Here is a 26,503-nt window from a genome sequence, read left to right on the forward strand (position 1 = left end):
CCCACGAGAGAGTTTAGAATATTCTGGAGGGTAGAAGGGCGTTGTTCGGCCCGAGTTTAGACCGCTAAATCGCTCGGGTGGGGACTTCCAGCCGAGGACCGGTGATCGACGAAAAAGTGTCCGACAACGGTGCGCCTTTCTCGGACTCGGTCGGCTGGAAGTCCCGTTCCTCGGCCCGGTTCTCAAGAATTTTAGAGGACCTCCAACGGGGTCTCTGGGACCCCAAAGACGCTCATTCACGGTTGTTTCACCTCTTCAGCACCTTCCAGGGCTTAGAAACCATCCATCACCCTGTGTCAGGCAGTTTATAAGTTTCTTTTCTTCCTGAAAATTGGACATTTTAAAGTGTAGGTGAAAGCACAAAAACCATCACTAGCTCCAGAACAAGGACTGGAACAGATCAGCAGTGAGGAAGAAGAGGAGAGCGACCAAAGAACCAGAGTTTTAGCACCACCGCTGTAGACACAACATCTGCTCTGTCCCTCTAAAACCTTGTTTGGATATCTCAGACAACTTCTGCTGCAGGTTGACTTTCAGACCCGAGCGATGCTGTATGCTGTCCTAAATAATTGCTCTTTTTACTTGACAGAAATATTTTAAGTCTTCAGAACTTCTTCAATGAAATTTTCTGTGTGTATATAATCCTACCTCAATCGGAGTTTCCTCTGATCCAGCTGCAGCATTGAGAAGCAACTTCTAGAGTCTATTTTCTTAATGACCATTGTTTACTTGAATTAATCATGTAGTTATCATCGTACTAAACAAGAAGTCTCCCCGTCGGGGAATCGAACCCCGGTCTTCTGCGTGACAGGCAGAGATACTGTCCACTATACTAACGAGGACAGCTCTTTCGTTTTTCTTTGAAGAAGCTGACTGAAGGTCCTAACAGAAGGTCCTGAAACCACAGCATGAGTGAAAAGCAAAATGCGCCTGAGTATCTGACAGAGTGCTGTTCATGGTACCAGTAGCGTCTGGGTGTTTAGGGTACCAGGACCCTGGTCCTCCAGCTCCGCAGGCTGGCTCTTTCACTCCGGTGTCCGGTCGGAGGGGGTGCTTAAGAGCGGGTCCCCGGGGTCGGACGGTGAGACGGGTCTTTGGGTGGCTCCGGGTGAGCCAGGATTGAGGTGGTGTTTTGGTGCTGAAGCCACAAGGCTAAGTGGCTCCAGGCCGATATCGCCAATAACATTTTTTTATACTTTACCACAAACCTATTTCATTGTGTTCCAAATGCTCTGAAACGGGCTCTAAACCACTTTCTGGAAGAACCTTTTCGGATCCGGAAATTAGTCATTTACTCCGGTCGCGGTCCGCCAAACTCCCATCTTTGTTCTGAAGGTGCCACGTGGCGCTCGCTCACGGTTCGTAATTTGAGTCCGCGACCCCCACGAGAGAGTTTAGAATATTCTGGAGGGTAGAAGGGCGTTGTTCGGCCCGAGTTTAGACCGCTAAATCGCTCGGGTGGGGACTTCCAGCCGAGGACCGGTGATCGACGAAAAAGTGTCCGACAACGGTGCGCCTTTCTCGGACTCGGTCGGCTGGAAGTCCCGTTCCTCGGCCCGGTTCTCAAGAATTTTAGAGGACCTCCAACGGGGTCTCTGGGACCCCAAAGACGCTCATTCACGGTTGTTTCACCTCTTCAGCACCTTCCAGGGCTTAGAAACCATCCATCACCCTGTGTCAGGCAGTTTATAAGTTTCTTTTCTTCCTGAAAATTGGACATTTTAAAGTGTAGGTGAAAGCACAAAAACCATCACTAGCTCCAGAACAAGGACTGGAACAGATCAGCAGTGAGGAAGAAGAGGAGAGCGACCAAAGAACCAGAGTTTTAGCACCACCGCTGTAGACACAACATCTGCTCTGTCCCTCTAAAACCTTGTTTGGATATCTCAGACAACTTCTGCTGCAGGTTGACTTTCAGATCCGAGTGATGCTGTATGCTGTCCTAAATAATTGCTCTTTTTACTTGACAGAAATATTTTAAGTCTTCAGAACTTCTTCAATGAAATTTTCTGTGTGTATATAATCCTACCTCAATCGGAGTTTCCTCTGATCCAGCTGCAGCATTGAGAAGCAACTTCTAGAGTCTATTTTCTTAATGACCATTGTTTACTTGAATTAATCATGTAGTTATCATCGTACTAAACAAGAAGTCTCCCCGTCGGGGAATCGAACCCCGGTCTTCTGCGTGACAGGCAGAGATACTGTCCACTATACTAACGAGGACAGCTCTTTCGTTTTTCTTTGAAGAAGCTGACTGAAGGTCCTAACAGAAGGTCCTGAAACCACAGCATGAGTGAAAAGCAAAATGCGCCTGAGTATCTGACAGAGTGCTGTTCATGGTACCAGTAGCGTCTGGGTGTTTAGGGTACCAGGACCCTGGTCCTCCAGCTCCGCAGGCTGGCTCTTTCACTCCGGTGTCCGGTCGGAGGGGGTGCTTAAGAGCGGGTCCCCGGGGTCGGACGGTGAGACGGGTCTGTGGGTGGCTCCGGGTGAGCCAGGATTGAGGTGGTGTTTTGGTGCTGAAGCCACAAGGCTAAGTGGCTCCAGGCCGATATCGCCAATAACATTTTTTTATACTTTACTACAAACCTATTTCATTGTGTTCCAAATGCTCTGAAACGGGCTCTAAACCACTTTCTGGAAGAACCTTTTCGGATCCGGAAATTAGTCATTTACTCCGGTCGCGGTCCGCCAAACTCCCATCTTTGTTCTGAAGGTGCCACGTGGCGCTCGCTCACGGTTCGTAATTTGAGTCCGCGACCCCCACGAGAGAGTTTAGAATATTCTGGAGGGTAGAAGGGCGTTGTTCGGCCCGAGTTTAGACCGCTAAATCACTCGGGTGGGGACTTCCAGCCGAGGACCGGTGATCGACGAAAAAGTGTCCGACAACGGTGCGCCTTTCTCGGACTCGTTCGGCTGGAAGTCCCGTTCCTCGGCCCGGTTCTCAAGAATTTTAGAGGACCTCCAACGGGGTCTCTGGGACCCCAAAGACGCTCATTCACGGTTGTTTCACCTCTTCAGCACCTTCCAGGGCTTAGAAACCATCCATCACCCTGTGTCAGGCAGTTTATAAGTTTCTTTTCTTCCTGAAAATTGGACATTTTAAAGTGTAGGTGAAAGCACAAAAACCATCACTAGCTCCAGAACAAGGACTGGAACAGATCAGCAGTGAGGAAGAAGAGGAGAGCGACCAAAGAACCAGAGTTTTAGCACCACCGCTGTAGACACAACATCTGTTCTGTCCCTCTAAAACCTTGTTTGGATATCTCAGACAACTTCTGCTGCAGGTTGACTTTCAGACCCGAGCGATGCTGTATGCTGTCCTAAATAATTGCTCTTTTTACTTGACAGAAATATTTTAAGTCTTCAGAACTTCTTCAATGAAATTTTCTGTGTGTATATAATCCTACCTCAATCGGAGTTTCCTCTGATCCAGCTGCAGCATTGAGAAGCAACTTCTAGAGTCTATTTTCTTAATGACCATTGTTTACTTGAATTAATCATGTAGTTATCATCGTACTAAACAAGAAGTCTCCCCGTCGGGGAATCGAACCCCGGTCTTCTGCGTGACAGGCAGAGATACTGTCCACTATACTAACGAGGACAGCTCTTTCGTTTTTCTTTGAAGAAGCTGACTGAAGGTCCTAACAGAAGGTCCTGAAACCACAGCATGAGTGAAAAGCAAAATGCGCCTGAGTATCTGACAGAGTGCTGTTCATGGTACCAGTAGCGTCTGGGTGTTTAGGGTACCAGGACCCTGGTCCTCCAGCTCCGCAGGCTGGCTCTTTCACTCCGGTGTCCGGTCGGAGGGGGTGCTTAAGAGCGGGTCCCCGGGGTCGGACGGTGAGACGGGTCTTTGGGTGGCTCCGGGTGAGCCAGGATTGAGGTGGTGTTTTGGTGCTGAAGCCACAAGGCTAAGTGGCTCCAGGCCGATATCGCCAATAACATTTTTTTATACTTTACTACAAACCTATTTCATTGTGTTCCAAATGCTCTGAAACGGGCTCTAAACCACTTTCTGGAAGAACCTTTTCGGATCCGGAAATTAGTCATTTACTCCGGTCGCGGTCCGCCAAACTCCCATCTTTGTTCTGAAGGTGCCACGTGGCGCTCGCTCACGGTTCGTAATTTGAGTCCGCGACCCCCACGAGAGAGTTTAGAATATTCTGGAGGGTAGAAGGGCGTTGTTCGGCCCGAGTTTAGACCGCTAAATCGCTCGGGTGGGGACTTCCAGCCGAGGACCGGTGATCGACGAAAAAGTGTCCGACAACGGTGCGCCTTTCTCGGACTCGGTCGGCTGGAAGTCCCGTTCCTCGGCCCGGTTCTCAAGAATTTTAGAGGACCTCCAACGGGGTCTCTGGGACCCCAAAGACGCTCATTCACGGTTGTTTCACCTCTTCAGCACCTTCCAGGGCTTAGAAACCATCCATCACCCTGTGTCAGGCAGTTTATAAGTTTCTTTTCTTCCTGAAAATTGGACATTTTAAAGTGTAGGTGAAAGCACAAAAACCATCACTAGCTCCAGAACAAGGACTGGAACAGATCAGCAGTGAGGAAGAAGAGGAGAGCGACCAAAGAACCAGAGTTTTAGCACCACCGCTGTAGACACAACATCTGCTCTGTCCCTCTAAAACCTTGTTTGGATATCTCAGACAACTTCTGCTGCAGGTTGACTTTCAGACCCGAGCGATGCTGTATGCTGTCCTAAATAATTGCTCTTTTTACTTGACAGAAATATTTTAAGTCTTCAGAACTTCTTCAATGAAATTTTCTGTGTGTATATAATCCTACCTCAATCGGAGTTTCCTCTGATCCAGCTGCAGCATTGAGAAGCAACTTCTAGAGTCTATTTTCTTAATGACCATTGTTTACTTGAATTAATCATGTAGTTATCATCGTACTAAACAAGAAGTCTCCCCGTCGGGGAATCGAACCCCGGTCTTCTGCGTGACAGGCAGAGATACTGTCCACTATACTAACGAGGACAGCTCTTTCGTTTTTCTTTGAAGAAGCTGACTGAAGGTCCTAACAGAAGGTCCTGAAACCACAGCATGAGTGAAAAGCAAAATGCGCCTGAGTATCTGACAGAGTGCTGTTCATGGTACCAGTAGCGTCTGGGTGTTTAGGGTACCAGGACCCTGGTCCTCCAGCTCCGCAGGCTGGCTCTTTCACTCCGGTGTCCGGTCGGAGGGGGTGCTTAAGAGCGGGTCCCCGGGGTCGGACGGTGAGACGGGTCTTTGGGTGGCTCCGGGTGAGCCAGGATTGAGGTGGTGTTTTGGTGCTGAAGCCACAAGGCTAAGTGGCTCCAGGCCGATATCGCCAATAACATTTTTTTATACTTTACCACAAACCTATTTCATTGTGTTCCAAATGCTCTGAAACGGGCTCTAAACCACTTTCTGGAAGAACCTTTTCGGATCCGGAAATTAGTCATTTACTCCGGTCGCGGTCCGCCAAACTCCCATCTTTGTTCTGAAGGTGCCACGTGGCGCTCGCTCACGGTTCGTAATTTGAGTCCGCGACCCCCACGAGAGAGTTTAGAATATTCTGGAGGGTAGAAGGGCGTTGTTCGGCCCGAGTTTAGACCGCTAAATCACTCGGGTGGGGACTTCCAGCCGAGGACCGGTGATCGACGAAAAAGTGTCCGACAACGGTGCGCCTTTCTCGGACTCGGTCGGCTGGAAGTCCCGTTCCTCGGCCCGGTTCTCAAGAATTTTAGAGGACCTCCAACGGGGTCTCTGGGACCCCAAAGACGCTCATTCACGGTTGTTTCACCTCTTCAGCACCTTCCAGGGCTTAGAAACCATCCATCACCCTGTGTCAGGCAGTTTATAAGTTTCTTTTCTTCCTGAAAATTGGACATTTTAAAGTGTAGGTGAAAGCACAAAAACCATCACTAGCTCCAGAACAAGGACTGGAACAGATCAGCAGTGAGGAAGAAGAGGAGAGCGACCAAAGAACCAGAGTTTTAGCACCACCGCTGTAGACACAACATCTGTTCTGTCCCTCTAAAACCTTGTTTGGATATCTCAGACAACTTCTGCTGCAGGTTGACTTTCAGACCCGAGCGATGCTGTATGCTGTCCTAAATAATTGCTCTTTTTACTTGACAGAAATATTTTAAGTCTTCAGAACTTCTTCAATGAAATTTTCTGTGTGTATATAATCCTACCTCAATCGGAGTTTCCTCTGATCCAGCTGCAGCATTGAGAAGCAACTTCTAGAGTCTATTTTCTTAATGACCATTGTTTACTTGAATTAATCATGTAGTTATCATCGTACTAAACAAGAAGTCTCCCCGTCGGGGAATCGAACCCCGGTCTTCTGCGTGACAGGCAGAGATACTGTCCACTATACTAACGAGGACAGCTCTTTCGTTTTTCTTTGAAGAAGCTGACTGAAGGTCCTAACAGAAGGTCCTGAAACCACAGCATGAGTGAAAAGCAAAATGCGCCTGAGTATCTGACAGAGTGCTGTTCATGGTACCAGTAGCGTCTGGGTGTTTAGGGTACCAGGACCCTGGTCCTCCAGCTCCGCAGGCTGGCTCTTTCACTCCGGTGTCCGGTCGGAGGGGGTGCTTAAGAGCGGGTCCCCGGGGTCGGACGGTGAGACGGGTCTTTGGGTGGCTCCGGGTGAGCCAGGATTGAGGTGGTGTTTTGGTGCTGAAGCCACAAGGCTAAGTGGCTCCAGGCCGATATCGCCAATAACATTTTTTTATACTTTACTACAAACCTATTTCATTGTGTTCCAAATGCTCTGAAACGGGCTCTAAAACACTTTCTGGAAGAACCTTTTCGGATCTGGAAATTAGTCATTTACTCCGGTCGCGGTCCGCCAAACTCCCATCTTTGTTCTGAAGGTGCCACGTGGCGCTCGCTCACGGTTCGTAATTTGAGTCCGCGACCCCCACGAGAGAGTTTAGAATATTCTGGAGGGTAGAAGGGCGTTGTTCGGCCCGAGTTTAGACCGCTAAATCGCTCGGGTGGGGACTTCCAGCCGAGGACCGGTGATCGACGAAAAAGTGTCCGACAACGGTGCGCCTTTCTCGTACTCGGTTGGCTGGAAGTCCCGGTCCTCGGCCCGGTTCTCAAGAATTTTAGAGGACCTCCAACGGGGTCTCTGGGACCCCAAAGACGCTCATTCACGGTTGTTTCACCTCTTCAGCACCTTCCAGGGCTTAGAAACCATCCATCACCCTGTGTCAGGCAGTTTATAAGTTTCTTTTCTTCCTGAAAATTGGACATTTTAAAGTGTAGGTGAAAGCACAAAAACCATCACTAGCTCCAGAACAAGGACTGGAACAGATCAGCAGTGAGGAAGAAGAGGAGAGCGACCAAAGAACCAGAGTTTTAGCACCACCGCTGTAGACACAACATCTGCTCTGTCCCTCTAAAACCTTGTTTGGATATCTCAGACAACTTCTGCTGCAGGTTGACTTTCAGACCCGAGCGATGCTGTATGCTGTCCTAAATAATTGCTCTTTTTACTTGACAGAAATATTTTAAGTCTTCAGAACTTCTTCAATGAAATTTTCTGTGTGTATATAATCCTACCTCAATCGGAGTTTCCTCTGATCCAGCTGCAGCATTGAGAAGCAACTTCTAGAGTCTATTTTCTTAATGACCATTGTTTACTTGAATTAATCATGTAGTTATCATCGTACTAAACAAGAAGTCTCCCCGTCGGGGAATCGAACCCCGGTCTTCTGCGTGACAGGCAGAGATACTGTCCACTATACTAACGAGGACAGCTCTTTCGTTTTTCTTTGAAGAAGCTGACTGAAGGTCCTAACAGAAGGTCCTGAAACCACAGCATGAGTGAAAAGCAAAATGCGCCTGAGTATCTGACAGAGTGCTGTTCATGGTACCAGTAGCGTCTGGGTGTTTAGGGTACCAGGACCCTGGTCCTCCAGCTCCGCAGGCTGGCTCTTTCACTCCGGTGTCCGGTCGGAGGGGGTGCTTAAGAGCGGGTCCCCGGGGTCGGACGGTGAGACGGGTCTTTGGGTGGCTCCGGGTGAGCCAGGATTGAGGTGGTGTTTTGGTGCTGAAGCCACAAGGCTAAGTGGCTCCAGGCCGATATCGCCAATAACATTTTTTTATACTTTACTACAAACCTATTTCATTGTGTTCCAAATGCTCTGAAACGGGCTCTAAACCACTTTCTGGAAGAACCTTTTCGGATCCGGAAATTAGTCATTTACTCCGGTCGCGGTCCGCCAAACTCCCATCTTTGTTCTGAAGGTGCCACGTGGCGCTCGCTCACGGTTCGTAATTTGAGTCTGCGACCCCCACGAGAGAGTTTAGAATATTCTGGAGGGTAGAACGGCGTTGTTCGGCCCGAGTTTAGACCGCTAAATCGCTCGGGTGGGGACTTCCAGCCGAGGACCGGTGATCGACGAAAAAGTGTCCGACAACGGTGCGCCTTTCTCGGACTCGGTCGGCTGGAAGTCCCGGTCCTCGGCCCGGTTCTCAAGAATTTTAGAGGACCTCCAACGGGGTCTCTGGGACCCCAAAGACGCTCATTCACGGTTGTTTCACCTCTTCAGCACCTTCCAGGGCTTAGAAACCATCCATCACCCTGTGTCAGGCAGTTTATAAGTTTCTTTTCTTCCTGAAAATTGGACATTTTAAAGTGTAGGTGAAAGCACAAAAACCATCACTAGCTCCAGAACAAGGACTGGAACAGATCAGCAGTGAGGAAGAAGAGGAGAGCGACCAAAGAACCAGAGTTTTAGCACCACCGCTGTAGACACAACATCTGCTCTGTCCCTCTAAAACCTTGTTTGGATATCTCAGACAACTTCTGCTGCAGGTTGACTTTCAGATCCGAGTGATGCTGTATGCTGTCCTAAATAATTGCTCTTTTTACTTGACAGAAATATTTTAAGTCTTCAGAACTTCTTCAATGAAATTTTCTGTGTGTATATAATCCTACCTCAATCGGAGTTTCCTCTGATCCAGCTGCAGCATTGAGAAGCAACTTCTAGAGTCTATTTTCTTAATGACCATTGTTTACTTGAATTAATCATGTAGTTATCATCGTACTAAACAAGAAGTCTCCCCGTCGGGGAATCGAACCCCGGTCTTCTGCGTGACAGGCAGAGATACTGTCCACTATACTAACGAGGACAGCTCTTTCGTTTTTCTTTGAAGAAGCTGACTGAAGGTCCTAACAGAAGGTCCTGAAACCACAGCATGAGTGAAAAGCAAAATGCGCCTGAGTATCTGACAGAGTGCTGTTCATGGTACCAGTAGCGTCTGGGTGTTTAGGGTACCAGGACCCTGGTCCTCCAGCTCCGCAGGCTGGCTCTTTCACTCCGGTGTCCGGTCGGAGGGGGTGCTTAAGAGCGGGTCCCCGGGGTCGGACGGTGAGACGGGTCTTTGGGTGGCTCCGGGTGAGCCAGGACTGAGGTGGTGTTTTGGTGCTGAAGCCACAAGGCTAAGTGGCTCCAGGCCGATATCGCCAATAACATTTTTTTATACTTTACTACAAACCTATTTCATTGTGTTCCAAATGCTCTGAAACGGGCTCTAAACCACTTTCTGGAAGAACCTTTTCGGATCCGGAAATTAGTCATTTACTCCGGTCGCGGTCCGCCAAACTCCCATCTTTGTTCTGAAGGTGCCACGTGGCGCTCGCTCACGGTTTGTAATTTGAGTCCGCGACCCCCACGAGAGAGTTTAGAATATTCTGGAGGGTAGAAGGGCGTTGTTCGGCCCGAGTTTAGACCGCTAAATCGCTCGGGTGGGGACTTCCAGCCGAGGACCGGTGATCGACGAAAAAGTGTCCGACAACGGTGCGCCTTTCTCGGACTCGGTCGGCTGGAAGTCCCGGTCCTCGGCCCGGTTCTCAAGAATTTTAGAGGACCTCCAACGGGGTCTCTGGGACCCCAAAGACGCTCATTCACGGTTGTTTCACCTCTTCAGCACCTTCCAGGGCTTAGAAACCATCCATCACCCTGTGTCAGGCAGTTTATAAGTTTCTTTTCTTCCTGAAAATTGGACATTTTAAAGTGTAGGTGAAAGCACAAAAACCATCACTAGCTCCAGAACAAGGACTGGAACAGATCAGCAGTGAGGAAGAAGAGGAGAGCGACCAAAGAACCAGAGTTTTAGCACCACCGCTGTAGACACAACATCTGCTCTGTCCCTCTAAAACCTTGTTTGGATATCTCAGACAACTTCTGCTGCAGGTTGACTTTCAGATCCGAGTGATGCTGTATGCTGTCCTAAATAATTGCTCTTTTTACTTGACAGAAATATTTTAAGTCTTCAGAACTTCTTCAATGAAATTTTCTGTGTGTATATAATCCTACCTCAATCGGAGTTTCCTCTGATCCAGCTGCAGCATTGAGAAGCAACTTCTAGAGTCTATTTTCTTAATGACCATTGTTTACTTGAATTAATCATGTAGTTATCATCGTACTAAACAAGAAGTCTCCCCGTCGGGGAATCGAACCCCGGTCTTCTGCGTGACAGGCAGAGATACTGTCCACTATACTAACGAGGACAGCTCTTTCGTTTTTCTTTGAAGAAGCTGACTGAAGGTCCTAACAGAAGGTCCTGAAACCACAGCATGAGTGAAAAGCAAAATGCGCCTGAGTATCTGACAGAGTGCTGTTCATGGTACCAGTAGCGTCTGGGTGTTTAGGGTACCAGGACCCTGGTCCTCCAGCTCCGCAGGCTGGCTCTTTCACTCCGGTGTCCGGTCGGAGGGGGTGCTTAAGAGCGGGTCCCCGGGGTCGGACGGTGAGACGGGTCTTTGGGTGGCTCCGGGTGAGCCAGGACTGAGGTGGTGTTTTGGTGCTGAAGCCACAAGGCTAAGTGGCTCTAGGCCGATATCGCCAATAACATTTTTTTATACTTTACTACAAACCTATTTCATTGTGTTCCAAATGCTCTGAAACGGGCTCTAAACCACTTTCTGGAAGAACCTTTTCGGATCCGGAAATTAGTCATTTACTCCGGTCGCGGTCCGCCAAACTCCCATCTTTGTTCTGAAGGTGCCACGTGGCGCTCGCTCACGGTTTGTAATTTGAGTCCGCGACCCCCACGAGAGAGTTTAGAATATTCTGGAGGGTAGAAGGGCGTTGTTCGGCCCGAGTTTAGACCGCTAAATCGCTCGGGTGGGGACTTCCAGCCGAGGACCGGTGATCGACGAAAAAGTGTCCGACAACGGTGCGCCTTTCTCGGACTCGGTCGGCTGGAAGTCCCGGTCCTCGGCCCGGTTCTCAAGAATTTTAGAGGACCTCCAACGGGGTCTCTGGGACCCCAAAGACGCTCATTCACGGTTGTTTCACCTCTTCAGCACCTTCCAGGGCTTAGAAACCATCCATCACCCTGTGTAAGGCAGTTTATAAGTTTCTTTTCTTCCTGAAAATTGGACATTTTAAAGTGTAGGTGAAAGCACAAAAACCATCACTAGCTCCAGAACAAGGACTGGAACAGATCAGCAGTGAGGAAGAAGAGGAGAGCGACCAAAGAACCAGAGTTTTAGCACCACCGCTGTAGACACAACATCTGCTCTGTCCCTCTAAAACCTTGTTTGGATATCTCAGACAACTTCTGCTGCAGGTTGACTTTCAGATCCGAGTGATGCTGTATGCTGTCCTAAATAATTGCTCTTTTTACTTGACAGAAATATTTTAAGTCTTCAGAACTTCTTCAATGAAATTTTCTGTGTGTATATAATCCTAACTCAATCGGAGTTTCCTCTGATCCAGCTGCAGCATTGAGAAGCAACTTCTAGAGTCTATTTTCTTAATGACCATTGTTTACTTGAATTAATCATGTAGTTATCATCGTACTAAACAAGAAGTCTCCCCGTCGGGGAATCGAACCCCAGTCTTATGCGTGACAGGCAGAGATACTGTCCACTATACTAACGAGGACAGCTCTTTCGTTTTTCTTTGAAGAAGCTGACTGAAGGTCCTAACAGAAGGTCCTGAAACCACAGCATGAGTGAAAAGCAAAATGCGCCTGAGTATCTGACAGAGTGCTGTTCATGGTACCAGTAGCGTCTGGGTGTTTAGGGTACCAGGACCCTGGTCCTCCAGCTCCGCAGGCTGGCTCTTTCACTCCAGTGTCCGGTCGGAGGGGGTGCTTAAGAGCGGGTCCCCGGGGTCGGACGGTGAGACGGGTCTTTGGGTGGCTCCGGGTGAGCCAGGATTGAGGTGGTGTTTTGGTGCTGAAGCCACAAGGCTAAGTGGCTCCAGGCCGATATCGCCAATAACATTTTTTTATACTTTACTACAAACCTATTTCATTGTGTTCCAAATGCTCTGAAACGGGCTCTAAACCACTTTCTGGAAGAACCTTTTCGGATCCGGAAATTAGTCATTTACTCCGGTCGCGGTCCGCCAAACTCCCATCTTTGTTCTGAAGGTGCCACGTGGCGCTCGCTCACGGTTCGTAATTTGAGTCTGCGACCCCCACGAGAGAGTTTAGAATATTCTGGAGGGTAGAAGGGCGTTGTTCGGCCCGAGTTTAGACCGCTAAATCGCTCGGGTGGGGACTTCCAGCCGAGGACCGGTGATCGACGAAAAAGTGTCCGACAACGGTGCGCCTTTCTCGGACTCGGTCGGCTGGAAGTCCCGTTCCTCGGCCCGGTTCTCAAGAATTTTAGAGGACCTCCAACGGGGTCTCTGGGACCCCAAAGACGCTCATTCACGGTTGTTTCACCTCTTCAGCACCTTCCAGGGCTTAGAAACCATCCATCACCCTGTGTCAGGCAGTTTATAAGTTTCTTTTCTTCCTGAAAATTGGACATTTTAAAGTGTAGGTGAAAGCACAAAAACCATCACTAGCTCCAGAACAAGGACTGGAACAGATCAGCAGTGAGGAAGAAGAGGAGAGCGACCAAAGAACCAGAGTTTTAGCACCACCGCTGTAGACACAACATCTGCTCTGTCCCTCTAAAACCTTGTTTGGATATCTCAGACAACTTCTGCTGCAGGTTGACTTTCAGACCCGAGCGATGCTGTATGCTGTCCTAAATAATTGCTCTTTTTACTTGACAGAAATATTTTAAGTCTTCAGAACTTCTTCAATGAAATTTTCTGTGTGTATATAATCCTACCTCAATCGGAGTTTCCTCTGATCCAGCTGCAGCATTGAGAAGCAACTTCTAGAGTCTATTTTCTTAATGACCATTGTTTACTTGAATTAATCATGTAGTTATCATCGTACTAAACAAGAAGTCTCCCCGTCGGGGAATCGAACCCCGGTCTTCTGCGTGACAGGCAGAGATACTGTCCACTATACTAACGAGGACAGCTCTTTCGTTTTTCTTTGAAGAAGCTGACTGAAGGTCCTAACAGAAGGTCCTGAAACCACAGCATGAGTGAAAAGCAAAATGCGCCTGAGTATCTGACAGAGTGCTGTTCATGGTACCAGTAGCGTCTGGGTGTTTAGGGTACCAGGACCCTGGTCCTCCAGCTCCGCAGGCTGGCTCTTTCACTCCGGTGTCCGGTCGGAGGGGGTGCTTAAGAGCGGGTCCCCGGGGTCGGACGGTGAGACGGGTCTTTGGGTGGCTCCGGGTGAGCCAGGATTGAGGTGGTGTTTTGGTGCTGAAGCCACAAGGCTAAGTGGCTCCAGGCCGATATCGCCAATAACATTTTTTTATACTTTACTACAAACCTATTTCATTGTGTTCCAAATGCTCTGAAACGGGCTCTAAACCACTTTCTGGAAGAACCTTTTCGGATCCGGAAATTAGTCATTTACTCCGGTCGCGGTCCGCCAAACTCCCATCTTTGTTCTGAAGGTGCCACGTGGCGCTCGCTCACGGTTCGTAATTTGAGTCCGCGACCCCCACGAGAGAGTTTAGAATATTCTGGAGGGTAGAAGGGCGTTGTTCGGCCCGAGTTTAGACCGTTAAATCGCTCGGGTGGGGACTTCCAGCCGAGGACCGGTGATCGACGAAAAAGTGTCCGACAACGGTGCGCCTTTCTCGGACTCGGTCGGCTGGAAGTCCCGGTCCTCGGCCCGGTTCTCAAGAATTTTAGAGGACCTCCAACGGGGTCTCTGGGACCCCAAAAACGCTCATTCACGGTTGTTTCACCTCTTCAGCACCTTCCAGGGCTTAGAAACCATCCATCACCCTGTGTCAGGCAGTTTATAAGTTTCTTTTCTTCCTGAAAATTGGACATTTTAAAGTGTAGGTGAAAGCACAAAAACCATCACTAGCTCCAGAACAAGGACTGGAACAGATCAGCAGTGAGGAAGAAGAGGAGAGCGACCAAAGAACCAGAGTTTTAGCACCACCGCTGTAGACACAACATCTGCTCTGTCCCTCTAAAACCTTGTTTGGATATCTCAGACAACTTCTGCTGCAGGTTGACTTTCAGATCCGAGCGATGCTGTATGCTGTCCTAAATAATTGCTCTTTTTACTTGACAGAAATATTTTAAGTCTTCAGAACTTCTTCAATGAAATTTTCTGTGTGTATATAATCCTACCTCAATCGGAGTTTCCTCTGATCCAGCTGCAGCATTGAGAAGCAACTTCTAGAGTCTATTTTCTTAATGACCATTGTTTACTTGAATTAATCATGTAGTTATCATCGTACTAAACAAGAAGTCTCCCCGTCGGGGAATCGAACCCCGGTCTTCTGCGTGACAGGCAGAGATACTGTCCACTATACTAACGAGGACAGCTCTTTCGTTTTTCTTTGAAGAAGCTGACTGAAGGTCCTAACAGAAGGTCCTGAAACCACAGCATGAGTGAAAAGCAAAATGCGCCTGAGTATCTGACAGAGTGCTGTTCATGGTACCAGTAGCGTCTGGGTGTTTAGGGTACCAGGACCCTGGTCCTCCAGCTCCGCAGGCTGGCTCTTTCACTCCGGTGTCCGGTCGGAGGGGGTGCTTAAGAGCGGGTCCCCGGGGTCGGACGGTGAGACGGGTCTTTGGGTGGCTCCGGGTGAGCCAGGATTGAGGTGGTGTTTTGGTGCTGAAGCCACAAGGCTAAGTGGCTCCAGGCCGATATCGCCAATAACATTTTTTTATACTTTACTACAAACCTATTTCATTGTGTTCCAAATGCTCTGAAACGGGCTCTAAACCACTTTCTGGAAGAACCTTTTCGGATCCGGAAATTAGTCATTTACTCCGGTCGCGGTCCGCCAAACTCCCATCTTTGTTCTGAAGGTGCCACGTGGCGTTCGCTCACGGTTCGTAATTTGAGTCTGCGACCCCCACGAGAGAGTTTAGAATATTCTGGAGGGTAGAAGGGCGTTGTTCGGCCCGAGTTTAGACCGCTAAATCGCTCGGGTGGGGACTTCCAGCCGAGGACCGGTGATCGACGAAAAAGTGTCCGACAACGGTGCGCCTTTCTCGGACTCGGTCGGCTGGAAGTCCCGTTCCTCGGCCCGGTTCTCAAGAATTTTAGAGGACCTCCAACGGGGTCTCTGGGACCCCAAAGACGCTCATTCACGGTTGTTTCACCTCTTCAGCACCTTCCAGGGCTTAGAAACCATCCATCACCCTGTGTCAGGCAGTTTATAAGTTTCTTTTCTTCCTGAAAATTGGACATTTTAAAGTGTAGGTGAAAGCACAAAAACCATCACTAGCTCCAGAACAAGGACTGGAACAGATCAGCAGTGAGGAAGAAGAGGAGAGCGACCAAAGAACCAGAGTTTTAGCACCACCGCTGTAGACACAACATCTGCTCTGTCCCTCTAAAACCTTGTTTGGATATCTCAGACAACTTCTGCTGCAGGTTGACTTTCAGACCCGAGCGATGCTGTATGCTGTCCTAAATAATTGCTCTTTTTACTTGACAGAAATATTTTAAGTCTTCAGAACTTCTTCAATGAAATTTTCTGTGTGTATATAATCCTACCTCAATCGGAGTTTCCTCTGATCCAGCTGCAGCATTGAGAAGCAACTTCTAGAGTCTATTTTCTTAATGACCATTGTTTACTTGAATTAATCATGTAGTTATCATCGTACTAAACAAGAAGTCTCCCCGTCGGGGAATCGAACCCCGGTCTTCTGCGTGACAGGCAGAGATACTGTCCACTATACTAACGAGGACAGCTCTTTCGTTTTTCTTTGAAGAAGCTGACTGAAGGTCCTAACAGAAGGTCCTGAAACCACAGCATGAGTGAAAAGCAAAATGCGCCTGAGTATCTGACAGAGTGCTGTTCATGGTACCAGTAGCGTCTGGGTGTTTAGGGTACCAGGACCCTGGTCCTCCAGCTCCGCAGGCTGGCTCTTTCACTCCGGTGTCCGGTCGGAGGGGGTGCTTAAGAGCGGGTCCCCGGGGTCGGACGGTGAGACGGGTCTTTGGGTGGCTCCGGGTGAGCCAGGATTGAGGTGGTGTTTTGGTGCTGAAGCCACAAGGCTAAGTGGCTCCAGGCCGATATCGCCAATAACATTTTTTTATACTTTACTACAAACCTATTTCATTGTGTTCCAAATGCTCTGAAACGGGCTCTAAACCACTTTCTGGAAGAACCTTTTCGGATCCGGAAATTAGTCATTTACTCCGGTCGCGGTCCGCCAAACTCCCATCTTTGTTCTGAAGGTGCCACGTGGCGCTCGCTCACGGTTCGTAATTTGAGTCTGCGACCCCCACGAGAGAGTTTAGAATATTCTGGAGGGTAGAAGGGCGTTGTTCGGCCCGAGTTTAGACCGCTAAATCGCTCGGGTGGGGACTTCCAGCCGAGGACCGGTGATCGACGAAAAAGTGTCCGACAACGGTGCGCCTTTCTCGGACTCGGTCGGCTGGAAGTCCCGTTCCTCGGCCCGGTTCTCAAGAATTTTAGAGGACCTCCAACGGGGTCTCTGGGACCCCAAAGACGCTCATTCACGGTTGTTTCACCTCTTCAGCACCTTCCAGGGCTTAGAAACCATCCATCACCCTGTGTCAGGCAGTTTATAAGTTTCTTTTCTTCCTGAAAATTGGACATTTTAAAGTGTAGGTGAAAGCACAAAAACCATCACTAGCTCCAGAACAAGGACTGGAACAGATCAGCAGTGAGGAAGAAGAGGAGAGCGACCAAAGAACCAGAGTTTTAGCACCACCGCTGTAGACACAACATCTGCTCTGTCCCTCTAAAACCTTGTTTGGATATCTCAGACAACTTCTGCTGCAGGTTGACTTTCAGACCCGAGCGATGCTGTATGCTGTCCTAAATAATTGCTCTTTTTACTTGACAGAAATATTTTAAGTCTTCAGAACTTCTTCAATGAAATTTTCTGTGTGTATATAATCCTACCTCAATCGGAGTTTCCTCTGATCCAGCTGCAGCATTGAGAAGCAACTTCTAGAGTCTATTTTCTTAATGACCATTGTTTACTTGAATTAATCATGTAGTTATCATCGTACTAAACAAGAAGTCTCCCCGTCGGGGAATCGAACCCCGGTCTTCTGCGTGACAGGCAGAGATACTGTCCACTATACTAACGAGGACAGCTCTTTCGTTTTTCTTTGAAGAAGCTGACTGAAGGTCCTAACAGAAGGTCCTGAAACCACAGCATGAGTGAAAAGCAAAATGCGCCTGAGTATCTGACAGAGTGCTGTTCATGGTACCAGTAGCGTCTGGGTGTTTAGGGTACCAGGACCCTGGTCCTCCAGCTCCGCAGGCTGGCTCTTTCACTCCGGTGTCCGGTCGGAGGGGGTGCTTAAGAGCGGGTCCCCGGGGTCGGACGGTGAGACGGGTCTTTGGGTGGCTCCGGGTGAGCCAGGATTGAGGTGGTGTTTTGGTGCTGAAGCCACAAGGCTAAGTGGCTCCAGGCCGATATCGCCAATAACATTTTTTTATACTTTACTACAAACCTATTTCATTGTGTTCCAAATGCTCTGAAACGGGCTCTAAACCACTTTCTGGAAGAACCTTTTCGGATCCGGAAATTAGTCATTTACTCCGGTCGCGGTCCGCCAAACTCCCATCTTTGTTCTGAAGGTGCCACGTGGCGCTCGCTCACGGTTTGTAATTTGAGTCCGCGACCCCCACGAGAGAGTTTAGAATATTCTGGAGGGTAGAAGGGCGTTGTTCGGCCCGAGTTTAGACCGCTAAATCGCTCGGGTGGGGACTTCCAGCCGAGGACCGGTGATCTACGAAAAAGTGTCCGACAACGGTGCGCCTTTCTCGGACTCGGTCGGCTGGAAGTCCCGGTCCTCGGCCCGGTTCTCAAGAATTTTAGAGGACCTCCAACGGGGTCTCTGGGACCCCAAAGACGCTCATTCACCGTTGTTTCACCTCTTCAGCACCTTCCAGGGCTTAGAAACCATCCATCACCCTGTGTCAGGCAGTTTATAAGTTTCTTTTCTTCCTGAAAATTGGACATTTTAAAGTGTAGGTGAAAGCACAAAAACCATCACTAGCTCCAGAACAAGGACTGGAACAGATCAGCAGTGAGGAAGAAGAGGAGAGCGACCAAAGAACCAGAGTTTTAGCACCACCGCTGTAGACACAACATCTGCTCTGTCCCTCTAAAACCTTGTTTGGATATCTCAGACAACTTCTGCTGCAGGTTGACTTTCAGATCCGAGTGATGCTGTATGCTGTCCTAAATAATTGCTCTTTTTACTTGACAGAAATATTTTAAGTCTTCAGAACTTCTTCAATGAAATTTTCTGTGTGTATATAATCCTACCTCAATCGGAGTTTCCTCTGATCCAGCTGCAGCATTGAGAAGCAACTTCTAGAGTCTATTTTCTTAATGACCATTGTTTACTTGAATTAATCATGTAGTTATCATCGTACTAAACAAGAAGTCTCCCCGTCGGGGAATCGAACCCCGGTCTTCTGCGTGACAGGCAGAGATACTGTCCACTATACTAACGAGGACAGCTCTTTCGTTTTTCTTTGAAGAAGCTGACTGAAGGTCCTAACAGAAGGTCCTGAAACCACAGCATGAGTGAAAAGCAAAGTGCCTGAGTATCTGACAGAGTGCTGTTCATGGTACCAGTAGCGTCTGGGTGTTTAGGGTACCAGGACCCTGGTCCTCCAGCTCCGCAGGCTGGCTCTTTCACTCCGGTGTCCGGTCGGAGGGGGTGCTTAAGAGCGGGTCCCCGGGGTCGGACGGTGAGACGGGTCTTTGGGTGGCTCCGGGTGAGCCAGGATTGAGGTGGTGTTTTGGTGCTGAAGCCACAAGGCTAAGTGGCTCCAGGCCGATATCGCCAATAACATTTTTTTATACTTTACTACAAACCTATTTCATTGTGTTCCAAATGCTCTGAAACGGGCTCTAAACCACTTTCTGGAAGAACCTTTTCGGATCCGGAAATTAGTCATTTACTCCGGTCGCGGTCCGCCAAACTCCCATCTTTGTTCTGAAGGTGCCACGTGGCGCTCGCTCACGGTTCGTAATTTGAGTCCGCGACCCCCACGAGAGAGTTTAGAATATTCTGGAGGGTAGAAGGGCGTTGTTCGGCCCGAGTTTAGACCGCTAAATCGCTCGGGTGGGGACTTCCAGCCGAGGACCGGTGATCGACGAAAAAGTGTCCGACAACGGTGCGCCTTTCTCGGACTCGGTCGGCTGGAAGTCCCGGTCCTCGGCCCGGTTCTCAAGAATTTTAGAGGACCTCCAACGGGGTCTCTGGGACCCCAAAGACGCTCATTCACGGTTGTTTCACCTCTTCAGCACCTTCCAGGGCTTAGAAACCATCCATCACCCTGTGTCAGGCAGTTTATAAGTTTCTTTTCTTCCTGAAAATTGGACATTTTAAAGTGTAGGTGAAAGCACAAAAACCATCACTAGCTCCAGAACAAGGACTGGAACAGATCAGCAGTGAGGAAGAAGAGGAGAGCGACCAAAGAACCAGAGTTTTAGCACCACCGCTGTAGACACAACATCTGCTCTGTCCCTTTAAAACCTTGTTTGGATATCTCAGACAACTTCTGCTGCAGGTTGACTTTCAGATCCGAGTGATGCTGTATGCTGTCCTAAATAATTGCTCTTTTTACTTGACAGAAATATTTTAAGGCCCAATCCCAATTCTCCTTCACTCGCCCTTCTTTTCTCCACTCGCACTTCTTTTCTTCCCTAAGCCCTAAAAAAGAAGGGGGAGATTTTAGGGCACTTGAGATCTAGGGCACTTGGCCCAGGTGCCTGTCCCAATTCTCCCCCTACCCCTCGTTTTCATCCCTACCCTGATCAGGAAGCAGAGAGCCAAAAGCTGTTTTAATTTCAGCTGTAGCGCTGTTTATATGGCACTTTATTAAGTTTTAATATTTTTTCAGGTATAATGGTAACCTTAAGATCCCCAACCGGGGCTCAGTTTATCCAAATAACGCCTGTTAAGAAATTTGACCCGATGTTTTCGGAGATGAGAAGAGCCGCCGCCCCCGGGGAGCAGCCTCAGCTCACAGCCCGAGAACAGACGTGTCCGCCGGCTCAGGCTGCTCCGTCAGCCCCGGGAGAGACACTCTCTCCCGGGACGCAGCTCTGTTGAGAATCACGCCGGCTGAAATAAATCATTTAGGAATATGTTGGTTTAATAGATGAAATCTAACAGTTGTAGCTACGCCTGTTAAGAAATTTGCTCCGAAATTTAGAGATTTCTGTCTGCCGGGTCCGGAGCTTGGGTCCGCGTTAAATCGACGCAGAGCCTACGGCGTAGGTTGCGTAACCTCCGCCGTAGGATCTGCGTTGGTGTAACGCGGACCCATAAATCCCTTTATTCTGGCGTGATCTTCCGCAACTTTATCTGAAAGTGTGTAAATTACCCAGATAACAGCTGGATTACTTTGTGGTTTCTGAAGACTATTATATCAGAAACATCCAAAACAAATCTGACGAGTCACAGGATTATTTCTCTCTATTTCTCTGAGACCAGTCTGCCTGTTTGCCTTCGGTCGGCGAGTCAAATCGACGCAGAGCCTCTTTTTTTCATACCCCCTCGCTCGCCAAGTCAGCATCTGAAATCCCTCGATTTGAAGGGGCTATTCTCAGCCCCTAGCCCTCGTTATGCCCCCTCCCCCTAGGTGAAAAGAGGAATTGGGACACCACTACCTTCACGGGAACGCGCAAAAGTTAGGGTTAGGGAAGAAAAGGAGGGCGAGGGGGAGTATTGGGACGCACCCTTAGTCTTCAGAACTTCTTCAATGAAATTTTCTGTGTGTATATAATCCTACCTCAATCGGAGTTTCCTCTGATCCAGCTGCAGCATTGAGAAGCAACTTCTAGAGTCTATTTTCTTAATGACCATTGTTTACTTGAATTAATCATGTAGTTATCATCGTACTAAACAAGAAGTCTCCCCGTCGGGGAATCGAACCCCGGTCTTCTGCGTGACAGGCAGAGATACTGTCCACTATACTAACGAGGACAGCTCTTTCGTTTTTCTTTGAAGAAGCTGACTGAAGGTCCTAACAGAAGGTCCTGAAACCACAGCATGAGTGAAAAGCAAAATGCGCCTGAGTATCTGACAGAGTGCTGTTCATGGTACCAGTAGCGTCTGGGTGTTTAGGGTACCAGGACCCTGGTCCTCCAGCTCCGCAGGCTGGCTCTTTCACTCCGGTGTCCGGTCGGAGGGGGTGCTTAAGAGCGGGTCCCCGGGGTCGGACGGTGAGACGGGTCTTTGGGTGGCTCCGGGTGAGCCAGGATTGAGGTGGTGTTTTGGTGCTGAAGCCACAAGGCTAAGTGGCTCCAGGCCGATATCGCCAATAACATTTTTTTATACTTTACTACAAACCTATTTCATTGTGTTCCAAATGCTCTGAAACGGGCTCTAAACCACTTTCTGGAAGAACCTTTTCGGATCCGGAAATTAGTCATTTACTCCGGTCGCGGTCCGCCAAACTCCCATCTTTGTTCTGAAGGTGCCACGTGGCGCTCGCTCACGGTTCGTAATTTGAGTCCGCGACCCCCACGAGAGAGTTTAGAATATTCTGGAGGGTAGAAGGGCGTTGTTCGGCCCGAGTTTAGACCGCTAAATCGCTCGGGTGGGGACTTCCAGCCGAGGACCGGTGATCGACGAAAAAGTGTCCGACAACGGTGCGCCTTTCTCGGACTCGGTCGGCTGGAAGTCCCGGTCCTCGGCCCGGTTCTCAAGAATTTTAGAGGACCTCCAACGGGGTCTCTGGGACCCCAAAGACGCTCATTCACCGTTGTTTCACCTCTTCAGCACCTTCCAGGGCTTAGAAACCATCCATCACCCTGTGTCAGGCAGTTTATAAGTTTCTTTTCTTCCTGAAAATTGGACATTTTAAAGTGTAGGTGAAAGCACAAAAACCATCACTAGCTCCAGAACAAGGACTGGAACAGATCAGCAGTGAGGAAGAAGAGGAGAGCGACCAAAGAACCAGAGTTTTAGCACCACCGCTGTAGACACAACATCTGCTCTGTCCCTCTAAAACCTTGTTTGGATATCTCAGACAACTTCTGCTGCAGGTTGACTTTCAGATCCCAGTGATGCTGTATGCTGTCCTAAATAATTGCTCTTTTTACTTGACAGAAATATTTTAAGTCTTCAGAACTTCTTCAATGAAATTTTCTGTGTGTATATAATCCTACCTCAATCGGAGTTTCCTCTGATCCAGCTGCAGCATTGAGAAGCAACTTCTAGAGTCTATTTTCTTAATGACCATTGTTTACTTGAATTAATCATGTAGTTATCATCGTACTAAACAAGAAGTCTCCCCGTCGGGGAATCGAACCCCGGTCTTCTGCGTGACAGGCAGAGATACTGTCCACTATACTAACGAGGACAGCTCTTTCATTTTTCTTTGAAGAAGCTGACTGAAGGTCCTAACAGAAGGTCCTGAAACCACAGCATGAGTGAAAAGCAAAATGCGCCTGAGTATCTGACAGAGTGCTGTTCATGGTACCAGTAGCGTCTGGGTGTTTAGGGTACCAGGACCCTGGTCCTCCAGCTCCGCAGGCTGGCTCTTTCACTCCGGTGTCCGGTCGGAGGGGGTGCTTAAGAGCGGGTCCCCGGGGTCGGACGGTGAGACGGGTCTTTGGGTGGCTCCAGGTGAGCCAGGATTGAGGTGGTGTTTTGGTGCTGAAGCCACAAGGCTAAGTGGCTCCAGGCCGATATCGCCAATAACATTTTTTTATACTTTACTACAAACCTATTTCATTGTGTTCCAAATGCTCTGAAACGGGCTTTAAACCACTTTCTGGAAGAACCTTTTCGGATCCGGAAATTAGTCATTTACTCCGGTCGCGGTCCGCCAAACTCCCATCTTTGTTCTGAAGGTGCCACGTGGCGCTCGCTCACGGTTCGTAATTTGAGTCCGCGACCCCCACGAGAGAGTTTAGAATATTCTGGAGGGTAGAAGGGCGTTGTTCGGCCCGAGTTTAGACCGCTAAATCGCTCGGGTGGGGACTTCCAGCCGAGGACCGGTGATCGACGAAAAAGTGTCCGACAACGGTGCGCCTTTCTCGGACTCGGTCGGCTGGAAGTCCCGTTCCTCGGCCCGGTTCTCAAGAATTTTAGAGGACCTCCAACGGGGTCTCTGGGACCCCAAAGACGCTCATTCACGGTTGTTTCACCTCTTCAGCACCTTCCAGGGCTTAGAAACCATCCATCACCCTGTGTCAGGCAGTTTATAAGTTTCTTTTCTTCCTGAAAATTGGACATTTTAAAGTGTAGGTGAAAGCACAAAAACCATCACTAGCTCCAGAACAAGGACTGGAACAGATCAGCAGTGAGGAAGAAGAGGAGAGCGACCAAAGAACCAGAGTTTTAGCACCACCGCTGTAGACACAACATCTGCTCTGTCCCTCTAAAACCTTGTTTGGATATCTCAGACAACTTCTGCTGCAGGTTGACTTTCAGATCCGAGTGATGCTGTATGCTGTCCTAAATAATTGCTCTTTTTACTTGACAGAAATATTTTAAGTCTTCAGAACTTCTTCAATGAAATTTTCTGTGTGTATATAATCCTACCTCAATCGGAGTTTCCTCTGATCCAGCTGCAGCATTGAGAAGCAACTTCTAGAGTCTATTTTCTTAATGACCATTGTTTACTTGAATTAATCATGTAGTTATCATCGTACTAAACAAGAAGTCTCCCCGTCGGGGAATCGAACCCCGGTCTTCTGCGTGACAGGCAGAGATACTGTCCACTATACTAACGAGGACAGCTCTTTCGTTTTTCTTTGAAGAAGCTGACTGAAGGTCCTAACAGAAGGTCCTGAAACCACAGCATGAGTGAAAAGCAAAGTGCCTGAGTATCTGACAGAGTGCTGTTCATGGTACCAGTAGCGTCTGGGTGTTTAGGGTACCAGGACCCTGGTCCTCCAGCTCCGCAGGCTGGCTCTTTCACTCCGGTGTCCGGTCGGAGGGGGTGCTTAAGAGCGGGTCCCCGGGGTCGGACGGTGAGACGGGTCTTTGGGTGGCTCCGGGTGAGCCAGGATTGAGGTGGTGTTTTGGTGCTGAAGCCACAAGGCTAAGTGGCTCCAGGCCGATATCGCCAATAACATTTTTTTATACTTTACTACAAACCTATTTCATTGTGTTCCAAATGCTCTGAAACGGGCTCTAAACCACTTTCTGGAAGAACCTTTTCGGATCCGGAAATTAGTCATTTACTCCGGTCGCGGTCCGCCAAACTCCCATCTTTGTTCTGAAGGTGCCACGTGGCGCTCGCTCACGGTTCGTAATTTGAGTCCGCGACCCCCACGAGAGAGTTTAGAATATTCTGGAGGGTAGAAGGGCGTTGTTCGGCCCGAGTTTAGACCGCTAAATCGCTCGGGTGGGGACTTCCAGCCGAGGACCGGTGATCGACGAAAAAGTGTCCGACAACGGTGCGCCTTTCTCGGACTCGGTCGGCTGGAAGTCCCGTTCCTCGGCCCGGTTCTCAAGAATTTTAGAGGACCTCCAACGGGGTCTCTGGGACCCCAAAGACGCTCATTCACGGTTGTTTCACCTCTTCAGCACCTTCCAGGGCTTAGAAACCATCCATCACCCTGTGTCAGGCAGTTTATAAGTTTCTTTTCTTCCTGAAAATTGGACATTTTAAAGTGTAGGTGAAAGCACAAAAACCATCACTAGCTCCAGAACAAGGACTGGAACAGATCAGCAGTGAGGAAGAAGAGGAGAGCGACCAAAGAACCAGAGTTTTAGCACCACCGCTGTAGACACAACATCTGCTCTGTCCCTCTAAAACCTTGTTTGGATATCTCAGACAACTTCTGCTGCAGGTTGACTTTCAGATCCGAGTGATGCTGTATGCTGTCCTAAATAATTGCTCTTTTTACTTGACAGAAATATTTTAAGTCTTCAGAACTTCTTCAATGAAATTTTCTGTGTGTATATAATCCTACCTCAATCGGAGTTTCCTCTGATCCAGCTGCAGCATTGAGAAGCAACTTCTAGAGTCTATTTTCTTAATGACCATTGTTTACTTGAATTAATCATGTAGTTATCATCGTACTAAACAAGAAGTCTCCCCGTCGGGGAATCGAACCCCGGTCTTCTGCGTGACAGGCAGAGATACTGTCCACTATACTAACGAGGACAGCTCTTTCGTTTTTCTTTGAAGAAGCTGACTGAAGGTCCTAACAGAAGGTCCTGAAACCACAGCATGAGTGAAAAGCAAAATGCGCCTGAGTATCTGACAGAGTGCTGTTCATGGTACCAGTAGCGTCTGGGTGTTTAGGGTACCAGGACCCTGGTCCTCCAGCTCCGCAGGCTGGCTCTTTCACTCCGGTGTCCGGTCGGAGGGGGTGCTTAAGAGCGGGTCCCCGGGGTCGGACGGTGAGACGGGTCTTTGGGTGGCTCCGGGTGAGCCAGGATTGAGGTGGTGTTTTGGTGCTGAAGCCACAAGGCTAAGTGGCTCCAGGCCGATATCGCCAATAACATTTTTTTATACTTTACTACAAACCTATTTCATTGTGTTCCAAATGCTCTGAAACGGGCTCTAAACCACTTTCTGGAAGAACCTTTTCGGATCCGGAAATTAGTCATTTACTCCGGTCGCGGTCCGCCAAACTCCCATCTTTGTTCTGAAGGTGCCACGTGGCGCTCGCTCACGGTTCGTAATTTGAGTCCGCGACCCCCACGAGAGAGTTTAGAATATTCTGGAGGGTAGAAGGGCGTTGTTCGGCCCGAGTTTAGACCGCTAAATCGCTCGGGTGGGGACTTCCAGCCGAGGACCGGTGATCGACGAAAAAGTGTCCGACAACGGTGTGCCTTTCTCGGACTCGGTCGGCTGGAAGTCCCGGTCCTCGGCCCGGTTCTCAAGAATTTTAGAGGACATCCAACGGGGTCTCTGGGACCCCAAAGACGCTCATTCACGGTTGTTTCACCTCTTCAGCACCTTCCAGGGCTTAGAAACCATCCATCACCCTGTGTCAGGCAGTTTATAAGTTTCTTTTCTTCCTGAAAATTGGACATTTTAAAGTGTAGGTGAAAGCACAAAAACCATCACTAGCTCCAAAACAAGGACTGGAACAGATCAGCAGTGAGGAAGAAGAGGAGAGCGACCAAAGAACCAGAGTTTTAGCACCACCGCTGTAGACACAACATCTGCTCTGTCCCTTTAAAACCTTGTTTGGATATCTCAGACAACTTCTGCTGCAGGTTGACTTTCAGATCCGAGT

The 26,503-nt window shown here is 48.9% G+C and overlaps 17 non-coding genes across 17 annotated transcripts; all 17 read right to left on the reverse strand.

Moving 5' to 3' along the window:
• Positions 1-770: 770 nt before the first annotated feature.
• Positions 771-842, reverse strand: trnad-guc (transfer RNA aspartic acid (anticodon GUC)). Its single transcript has one exon. It is a non-coding gene; the product is annotated as a tRNA-Asp (tRNA).
• Positions 843-2,151: 1,309 nt separating this feature from the next.
• Positions 2,152-2,223, reverse strand: trnad-guc (transfer RNA aspartic acid (anticodon GUC)). Its single transcript has one exon. It is a non-coding gene; the product is annotated as a tRNA-Asp (tRNA).
• A 1,309-nt stretch (positions 2,224-3,532) lies between these two features.
• trnad-guc (transfer RNA aspartic acid (anticodon GUC)) lies at positions 3,533-3,604 on the reverse strand. Its single transcript has one exon. It is a non-coding gene; the product is annotated as a tRNA-Asp (tRNA).
• A 1,309-nt stretch (positions 3,605-4,913) lies between these two features.
• trnad-guc (transfer RNA aspartic acid (anticodon GUC)) lies at positions 4,914-4,985 on the reverse strand. Its single transcript has one exon. It is a non-coding gene; the product is annotated as a tRNA-Asp (tRNA).
• Positions 4,986-6,294: 1,309 nt separating this feature from the next.
• Positions 6,295-6,366, reverse strand: trnad-guc (transfer RNA aspartic acid (anticodon GUC)). The gene has a single exon. It is a non-coding gene; the product is annotated as a tRNA-Asp (tRNA).
• A 1,309-nt stretch (positions 6,367-7,675) lies between these two features.
• On the reverse strand, positions 7,676-7,747 carry trnad-guc (transfer RNA aspartic acid (anticodon GUC)). Its single transcript has one exon. It is a non-coding gene; the product is annotated as a tRNA-Asp (tRNA).
• Positions 7,748-9,056: 1,309 nt separating this feature from the next.
• trnad-guc (transfer RNA aspartic acid (anticodon GUC)) lies at positions 9,057-9,128 on the reverse strand. The gene has a single exon. It is a non-coding gene; the product is annotated as a tRNA-Asp (tRNA).
• Positions 9,129-10,437: 1,309 nt separating this feature from the next.
• trnad-guc (transfer RNA aspartic acid (anticodon GUC)) lies at positions 10,438-10,509 on the reverse strand. Its single transcript has one exon. It is a non-coding gene; the product is annotated as a tRNA-Asp (tRNA).
• A 2,690-nt stretch (positions 10,510-13,199) lies between these two features.
• trnad-guc (transfer RNA aspartic acid (anticodon GUC)) lies at positions 13,200-13,271 on the reverse strand. Its single transcript has one exon. It is a non-coding gene; the product is annotated as a tRNA-Asp (tRNA).
• A 1,309-nt stretch (positions 13,272-14,580) lies between these two features.
• On the reverse strand, positions 14,581-14,652 carry trnad-guc (transfer RNA aspartic acid (anticodon GUC)). The gene has a single exon. It is a non-coding gene; the product is annotated as a tRNA-Asp (tRNA).
• Positions 14,653-15,961: 1,309 nt separating this feature from the next.
• Positions 15,962-16,033, reverse strand: trnad-guc (transfer RNA aspartic acid (anticodon GUC)). Its single transcript has one exon. It is a non-coding gene; the product is annotated as a tRNA-Asp (tRNA).
• Positions 16,034-17,342: 1,309 nt separating this feature from the next.
• Positions 17,343-17,414, reverse strand: trnad-guc (transfer RNA aspartic acid (anticodon GUC)). Its single transcript has one exon. It is a non-coding gene; the product is annotated as a tRNA-Asp (tRNA).
• A 1,309-nt stretch (positions 17,415-18,723) lies between these two features.
• trnad-guc (transfer RNA aspartic acid (anticodon GUC)) lies at positions 18,724-18,795 on the reverse strand. Its single transcript has one exon. It is a non-coding gene; the product is annotated as a tRNA-Asp (tRNA).
• A 2,411-nt stretch (positions 18,796-21,206) lies between these two features.
• On the reverse strand, positions 21,207-21,278 carry trnad-guc (transfer RNA aspartic acid (anticodon GUC)). The gene has a single exon. It is a non-coding gene; the product is annotated as a tRNA-Asp (tRNA).
• A 1,309-nt stretch (positions 21,279-22,587) lies between these two features.
• trnad-guc (transfer RNA aspartic acid (anticodon GUC)) lies at positions 22,588-22,659 on the reverse strand. Its single transcript has one exon. It is a non-coding gene; the product is annotated as a tRNA-Asp (tRNA).
• Positions 22,660-23,968: 1,309 nt separating this feature from the next.
• trnad-guc (transfer RNA aspartic acid (anticodon GUC)) lies at positions 23,969-24,040 on the reverse strand. Its single transcript has one exon. It is a non-coding gene; the product is annotated as a tRNA-Asp (tRNA).
• Positions 24,041-25,347: 1,307 nt separating this feature from the next.
• On the reverse strand, positions 25,348-25,419 carry trnad-guc (transfer RNA aspartic acid (anticodon GUC)). Its single transcript has one exon. It is a non-coding gene; the product is annotated as a tRNA-Asp (tRNA).
• Between the last annotated feature and the right edge of the window lie 1,084 nt (positions 25,420-26,503).

This window comes from Cololabis saira, chromosome 13, assembly GCF_033807715.1.
Source record: "Cololabis saira isolate AMF1-May2022 chromosome 13, fColSai1.1, whole genome shotgun sequence".
Classification (NCBI taxonomy): Eukaryota; Metazoa; Chordata; class Actinopteri; order Beloniformes; family Belonidae; genus Cololabis; species Cololabis saira.